Genomic DNA, 8571 nt, shown 5'->3' with positions numbered 1-8571 from the left:
AGCTGGCAGCTGACATGGCCCAGCACTTACTATGACTTAAAGTTGCCTGACGTTCAGTTTGACCGAAGCTGCCAACTGGGCCTCTAGTTTCATATGGGAGGGTGATATCAGACGCAGCCTGCCAGTCCCCTTGTATTCACGTTACCACTACGCCACGCAGGCACGTTGATACGGCTTGGTTAAAGTAGGGTCTTATTTGTGGGCTGGTAGGCTATCCTACGCTATTGAGTCACACGCTTAAAGTCGGAGATTAAGTGTCCCCCATAATTCGGCCACAGGCGTAGCCACACAAAAGAAGCTTCCGCTTGAATCCGGGTTTAACCAGAGCTACCCCACAGCTAATGTAAGGCCTAGCTTTTGGCAAATTCTGGGTGACGCAGGTCCTGTTTCAATACAACTGTGAAGACCCCCCAGGCAGCACATTTCATCGGCCCAATAATGGGGATTGATTGGGGATTACTGGCCCACAAGCGGCCCAATGGTGCCATTGAGCTACTAATAATGTGCAGCCACGCTATACCATAATCATTATTGGCCCAGTGAACTTCACCCATATCCGTTATTGGCATTCAACCGGCTAAGAGCGGTCAATAATGCCCATTCATATTGAACAGTTTGCCATTATTGTATACACAATGAGGCAGCCTGGTCATTATTGGCCAACCAGCTGCAATTGTTTGCCAATATCTTCCACACCATGGTATAACCTGGTAAATATTGTCCGGTCAATAACAACGGCTTCTCAATATTGAATATATCTAGGCATACAGTGGTCAATAAGGTCCAACCAACTTTGGCGGCTTCCTAACATTGTAATATCTTGGTTTCTAGTGGTCGATATTGTCTAATGAGCCTTGATGGCTGACCAGCATTGCACATATCATGGCATAGCTTGGCTAATATTGTCCGGCCGTTATGCTTGCCTCGTCAACATTGAATATATCTTGGCATACATTGGTCAATATTGCCCCACCAGCTTTGGTGGCATCCTAACATTGTATATATCTTGTATTATAGCGGTCAATATTGCCTAATGAGGTCTGATGGCTGGCCAACATTGCACATATAATGGCATAAATAGGTTAATATTGTCCGGCCATTATGGTTGTCTTGTCAGCAGTAAATAAATCATGGCATATATTGGTCAATAGTGACCCGCCTGTCATGGCGGCCTGCCAACAATGTATACATATGCATTATATTGTTCAATATTGTTCGATGGACTGTGATGGCTAGCCAGCATTGCACCCTAATGGCATAGGTTGGGTAATAATGTTCTGCCAATATGGATGGCTTGTCAACATTGCATATATCTTGACATAGATTGGTCAATATTGTCCCATCAGCTTTGATGGCATCCCAACATTGTATATATCATGGTTTCTAGTGGTCGATATTGTCCAACGTGCTTTGATGGCTGGCCACCTTTGCACATTTCAGTCTGCGTCGGCGCTAAAAAAACAGTAGAAGCAGCTCTGACCGACAGAGACATTTCTAATACTTGCATCTCAATATGACAGTGTGTTGGGGCTAATTTCGTCGCAACTAAATTTTTCGCTGTCCCGGACGTCAGTTTACGTTGAACTGTAGAAGATATTCATATGCCATACGTAATTTGGGCCACCATATATATAATGTTTATTGGGATTAATGTATAGATTGTCCTAAAATTGTTTGACTGAGTTGACCAGACAAAATGAACAGAAGTGCCCATCACGGAAAATGTAGAATATATTTTTCTGAGTACATTTTTCGTGATTCGCTAATTGTTGTGGATGATCTGCGATTATACTTGACAATTTTGGTAGAGAACTCTTTTATTTACGACTTTAGGCACGATTAATTGTTATGTAAAATTCTGCATATAATATCTTCGAGACAATTCCTGCAGACTAGAGGCCCGGATGTCGATCACGCGTGGACGTAGCTAACACAGATAGCGTTCCAAACTTTAGCCAAGTGTTGAAAAAATTCTGACAGCACGTGGAATCTACACTGCAGAAATTAGCGAAGGCGCGGGATTAATGCTACTGCATACGGTGCATTACGTATCATTATCGTTATCAACTAAACGCAGCGTCATTACCATTGATTCTGTCATCATTGTCATTTTCACTAATTGCAGCGTCATTCTCGTCGCTATCCTCACGGTAGACAATGGGAATTACGTATGGTGCTAGTTTCGCGATCCAGGGTTTAGCGCAGTTGGTTAAAGCGTTAACTAGGCTAGGAATTCGATTCCCGGTGGAGACGATTTGTTTTTCTGATCTCGTCAAATCAGGATGATTGAAAGTGATTGACACATCAATGCACAGATCCGATGCACAGATATATCCATACACAGATCTCGAACACATCTCGCGCACAACTCTCGCGCACGGGATTTCGTTCCATGGGCCTATTTATACGCATACGAGTACAAGCATATGCGCGCGCTCGAGCACACATCTGATCTGACAAGCAAATGTTTAATAGATGCGTGTCTGCGAAAAAAATCCTGCGCAGTCAAGAAACGCAAGGTACTCAAATGCAAAGAACGCAACAGAACGTGTGTGTCGCTTGAACAAACACCAGGGGTTACGTTTGGATAGTAAACGCAGAAACGATCGAATATATTCGGTGAATCCAGATCCTATAAACGTTTGTCCATGATTGGAAACACGCACGCGTAGCATCTATATTTCCGCCTTTTTTTTACGTGATGGAAAGAAACCCAACATGTTCAAGCTAAGCAGAGGTGGGAGAGATCGATCGCGCTAGCCAATCAAACACGCACTGCATGATTCGCCATTACCCTAGCTGTTTCCGGCATTCAGCATAAGCACCGACTATACCACGCCTCAGTACTAGCTGTTCTTATAGACAGATATGTTGGGCTGCTTTCAGGGCCTTCGAGTTCTAATATCTACTAAACACAAATTTGTACTGTACTCTTTTGCGCTCTGCTGCGGGCTTCAGCAACAAAGACTGAACGACTTTGACCATCGGTGCAGCAGCGCATAAAATATTTCAGCTCAAAGAAAAAATACAAGCAACATATATTCTACGTTATGTCTAGCTAATTCACTTGACAAGAAAACAAATCTGAACTGTCCTGGAATGGTTCGTATTCTAATGCGACGTAAATCGCACACTGCCAAGAAGTAGTGTACATGTAAAAGATAATAAAAAAAATCAACAGCACTGCATGGAGCAAGGCAAAGGAAAAAAAATAAAAATTTAGAACAATTACCTACAGTGTAATGAATGCGCGCACATGTGTCGCCAGCATATATGGTAACAAAATTGAAATTGCATAATAACGATGTTCTTTACGGAAGTTATTTTTGTTCGAAAGCTGTAATATATGGCTCATAATGATGCATTTGACCACAGCGTTTGACAGCGCTCTCCTAAACATTGTTCAGAAACTATTCTTCAAACATTCATTGCCTTATTATCTAACCATATAATCACTGCACCGAAGGCGTTTCCCTTCAGAGAACTAAATAATTCTATCCCATCATGTCAACCAGGCAGCCAATTGCAATTCATATATATTAAAAGTAATGCGAGTGCGTTACTTTAGCAGTTTTGAGGCATTTTTAGAGAACACCACTCTCGAAGAATTTAACACATGATTGAGAATTAGGGTTCCTTTGTGAAATATTCTGCCGCTTTCACAAGAGCTGCTTCCGCGGGCTGAAAGATGATTATACCGCGCTTCTTTCTGAGGACAACCTTGTCCCAAGTTCGTAGATATAGTTTCAATGTTGACCCTTGCTTTCTTTCTATTTTTTCTTTACTGCAAATTTAGTTCTTCAGATCTTAGCTCGTCGAGTATTTTGTATTTCTTGATATGCCCACGGTTAGTTCTAAGCGGATTTTTTCTTGCTCTAAATGTCCACCTGATTTGAAAAAAAAAATGAATAACATGGGAATTTTTAACCTTGAAGTGCTCGAAGTTATGGTCGTTTTCGCTTTTCTTTTCCTTAATAGGAATACAGCAAGTATACGGGCTGTTGAATCGCTCAGTTGCGCGTGATGACGTTTCAAGAGCACTCCGTCATGAACAGCGACCTGTGGGCCATCTTTAATAAAAAAATATATGTCCATTTGTTCGAACCGAGGACGATTCCGTGAAAACTGAAGATTGTTTTACGTATGTGATTATTATTTGAAACTATGAGGTAAAACGTATTTTGCATTAACAAAAAAAAAATATAGCGAAATTATCATTCCACTGAAAATGTTACCGAGCCAACAGTCGAGGCGACCAAAGAGTTCCGAACGCACTCCTCGTTGTTTTAGCGAAGCCAAGGGTGAAACTGCGCATTCCTCCTCACACGCTTGGCGCAAAGAACATATGGTTTTCATTCTCTCGTCCTTTTGTCGCCTCTCCGCCCGAGGGCTTTGACTAAAGCAATTCTCAAACCGTTTTCAACTTCCCGTCTTGTAGCCTTTTCTCCCCGTAAAGCAGTCATCGCGGAGGGGCAGCGACCTTCACTGCCCTCTCTTTCCTCCCGGCTAGGCAGGCGTTGCTCACAATGCCCCCCACTCTACTCCTCCTCACTCTTCCCTTCCTTCCCGCCAACTTTCCTGGCCGGCAGCCTTCTGGGCTCACGTGGTCCTGCGGGACCTGTTTCATTTCTCTCACCCCCTTTCGAGCTTTATGCCTACTCTTTCGACAGATCTCAAGCAAAAAAAAAAAGAGGGAGAGAAAACACAACCATCTTCTGCCCTCTTCCAACCGTGCCTCAAAACTCGACACAAGCCGCTGATTCAGAGGCGTCTGGTCGGCCACACAATCCCCACCCGCTCGAGCTCCCGCAGCTTTGGACAGCAGAACCGAAAAACCAAGCCTTGTGAAAGTTCCGATTCGTCTTAATGGCCATGCCTGAAAGAGGATATTTGTGAGTACCACCAGCATTTTAATTTGTTTGTTCACAACTCAGCTCTCTGAGATTATTGCTTGCTTTGTCTCCTTGTAAGATCGCTACTTTTTCTTACCAGGTGTATAAAGCATCAGATCCCTGGGATGTACTTTGCGTGGCAGCATTCATTTTGGATTGTTGCAACTGAGGTCTGCAAATCTGCGCTGGCCGTATGGTAAGATACTTTTTTTTGCATTATTTGGTGCAGTATGTTGTCAGCTTTGATCATCATGTCAATAACCGATATGCTTGCGAGAACGGAAAGTCATTTATTTCGACCGCACCACGCTCATCAGTTCTGAACTGTATTTTCAGCGCACTATTTTGTATGCATAAACTCTGGTCATAATGACAAAATTTACGGCGCAGAGGTTGCCAATTTGTATTGCAAAAGAAAAACGTGGTCCTGTAAAACATGACGCGTGTTTTGTGTGATTTTCAGGTTACAACTTCATCGCGCGTGTGTTGTGTGTCTGAAGTGGTCAGTTTCTTTTAAAAACTGTATACAAAACTCAGAGTTAAGTCTAGCTTTTTGGGACATGATTTTTAGTTGCGAGCGAATATTTAATATTGTAATTTGCCGTTATGAATGCGCTATTGGAATGGTCTAAACGACGCGTAGCTTATTCACGTGTTTGATCTTTCTCTTGCGCTAATTCCGAGTAGTAGAAGTGTCATAAAATAGCCGCTTAAAATAGGTTATTTACAGTTGCTACCATAGTTCTTATACTTTACCACACGTACAAAGTTGTTCCCACAACAAACGTGATGCTAAGTTACGGATTTCTTTATTTTTTTAAGTTCGAGTGTATCATACAAACCCCAAAGCATCTGTGTCGTACGTTGTTTTGGCTGCAGCTTTGACAACTTTTAAAACGATCTGTGTGCAGTAATGATGCGGTGCACACTAAATTTAGTAGCCGCGGTCGGAGTGCGATTGCCATTTTTTGTGTCTGTTTTTTCCTTTGTAGTTACTTTTTAGTTCTTGCGGCAATCTATTCAAAGGAAAGCTATTGATTTGAAGCTTCCAGTTATGACGACGTCTTTCTTCTACAGGTGTTCGATCACAAAGGCACTACAAGTATAAGGGGGCAAGCACTGACTACCGTTTAACGAATAGATAACGGCAAATGTCATTTTGTTTTATGTTTCCAGCGTCAACAACGCATCCACGTGGGAAGCCGTGCACTGCCAGATGTCGCAACCAATGTAACCAAGTTAATATGGCCGGCCTCACTGAGCATGCAGCTTATTTCAACCTGAGTAAATCAGACAAGAAAGTTGCCTGAGGGCCAACAGGTAGTGCTTTATTTTGCATTTTTACTCCACGGTCTAGCTGCACTTCCACTTTCCAAAAGTTTTCTGTCTTAATGGGATTTATGAATGTTGCTTTTATTTCCAGGTGCCATCTGCGAAAGGAAATACATTGTTATGCACGCTGCTCAAGTCCATATCTTTCAAGGCTGTATGGAGCTGCTGCCCCTATAACCGACCACAAAAGAAGCTGCGATGAACGCAGCGCCTTCCTCCAACCTGGGACCTGAGAACACCTTGCCAAGGGACGCAAAGACAAGAAGAGCCCTGAAGTCTAAGAGTTCTGCCTAAATGTTTCCATGCCCTGTAACACGTGCACACCTAATAAATCACCATGCAGTGAACCTTTCAGCTGTATTATTTTCTGTGCATGGATATTCTCAGCATGCTTTATTTAAATGAAAAGCTGCATGAAAAATATCTTCACTGCATAAGTAGGGGATGGCTTTGCAGGTGCTTATTAGTCATAGCACGAAAAAGCAACTAGCCGGATTGCCAATTGCTCTGGCTGGATGCCAATAATGCAAAACCACTGGGCAAGATTGGATTAGAAATATTGGGTAGCCGATAAATCTGGCTGGATGCGAGTTGTGAATATCCAGTGAATAAGCATGGATACAAGATATTGGATGGCCAGTGAGCTTGGCGGGATGGCCGTGATATAACAACCAGTGAGTGAGCTTGGGTGGAAGATATTGAGTAGCCATTGAGTGCCGTTGAATGCCAGTAAACAAGGTAGTATGCCAATACTGGTTTTGATAGGAGAGCCGATCAAATTGGTTGGCATATATCTTGGCTCTTTGTGTGCCCCAATCAGACGCCAATATTGACCAATATTGGGACCAATATATCCCAATATTGGACCATTGGCGGTCCATTGACGGCGTGCTGCTTGGGCCGGCACCGACACTGTCTGGGTTTCTTATCCACATGTTGTTATCGATCATATCCCCCGCACGGTGAGCAGCGATTGTGCTTAAGTGAAAGAAGTGAGTCGCCTGGGTATCATGGCGAGCAGGACATACCAGCCACCCCGAGGAGGATGCTAGATGAGCGGCAGACCAAACCTCCGGACTGTATAAATGATTACGTGCTCTACTAACTTCAACTTACTTTAACGGATACTTAAGAAAGGAAAGCAACATGTCGTCATTAACTCCACCCTCCAAACATTTTCGAATAGAGCATATACGTAACATTTGGCAGCGATGTCTACAACAGGGAATGAGAGATGAGGAGTAAATGGGTTGCAAAGTAGTCGTGCACCATGCTTGCCAACAAGCCTCTTGCACGTAATTCATAAACGCAGAACCCATTCATAGGACAATAACACGATATGGAAGTGCGATATTCCTAGCGTTGGCGTTACCCGAGGGCACTAAAGAATAAAAAGTAGCCAGGTAAAAATTATGTGTGTACGTTTAGGCCGTATGTTAGGTTTTACGAAACATAATTCAGATGGCTACCTACACAGCCCCCTTACATAGGATGGCTGAATGAGTTCCGTTTTGCTCGGTATTGCACGCAAACGAGGCTAACGACGTCATTCCGTGTAACGCCAACCATACGGCAGCCACTGGAAAATGCGTTAAGGGGGGACACGAGTTTCAGCAACTGTTTCTGTATTTTCAGAATACTTTTCTCGTGAAAGTCGTCTTAAACACAAGCCAGATTATGCATACTGCAGGGCGAAGGCCTATCCCATATTCCTCCTAAAAACCGGCTCAGTGCTATTTGCATCCTGTTGACCGATGCGACCATATCAACCTTAGCCGCCTAACTTTCTGTCTCCCTCTTCTACTCTTGTCTTTCCTTGGAATCCACTTTGTTACCATTAGCGACCACCAGTTATACTCTCCTCCAATTAGATATTTAGCGCATGACCATTTCTTCTTTTTATGTTGGCAAAAATGTCATTAACTATAATGTTACACCAACAATTCTATAGGTCACTCTGTTGTCCCCATAACACACGAACTTATTCAAGCATCAGACAATACGGATATTAAATAAGAAACTGTTTTGAATCTGTAGAAACTTTTCTAAACAAGAGCTTGCTTCTTTTCATGCTTGCTGTAAAGAAGCATACAGAACCAATGGAATGTTGAAGAAGGTTTTACATCATGTTTTTAAAGGAACGTTATCGGTCAAAAAGTATTTAGGTCATTGTTGCGGCGCAAGTAAGAACCAGATCACCCGAAAAAAATTCAGGTTTGTGGTTCCGAAGGTTCTCTCGTGCAATGCAAATATAACAAAAAGCATGGTTATAAAAAAGAACTAGGAATAATAAAATCTTTAATATAATCCTAATTTTCGCATATTATGAAAAAATTATATCCAAAAA

Source organism: Amblyomma maculatum, chromosome 3 (genome assembly GCF_055883805.1).
Source record: "Amblyomma maculatum isolate TAMU_Amacu chromosome 3, ASM5588380v1, whole genome shotgun sequence".
NCBI classification, from domain to species: Eukaryota; Metazoa; Arthropoda; class Arachnida; order Ixodida; family Ixodidae; genus Amblyomma; species Amblyomma maculatum.
This window is presented reverse-complemented; position numbering follows the sequence as displayed.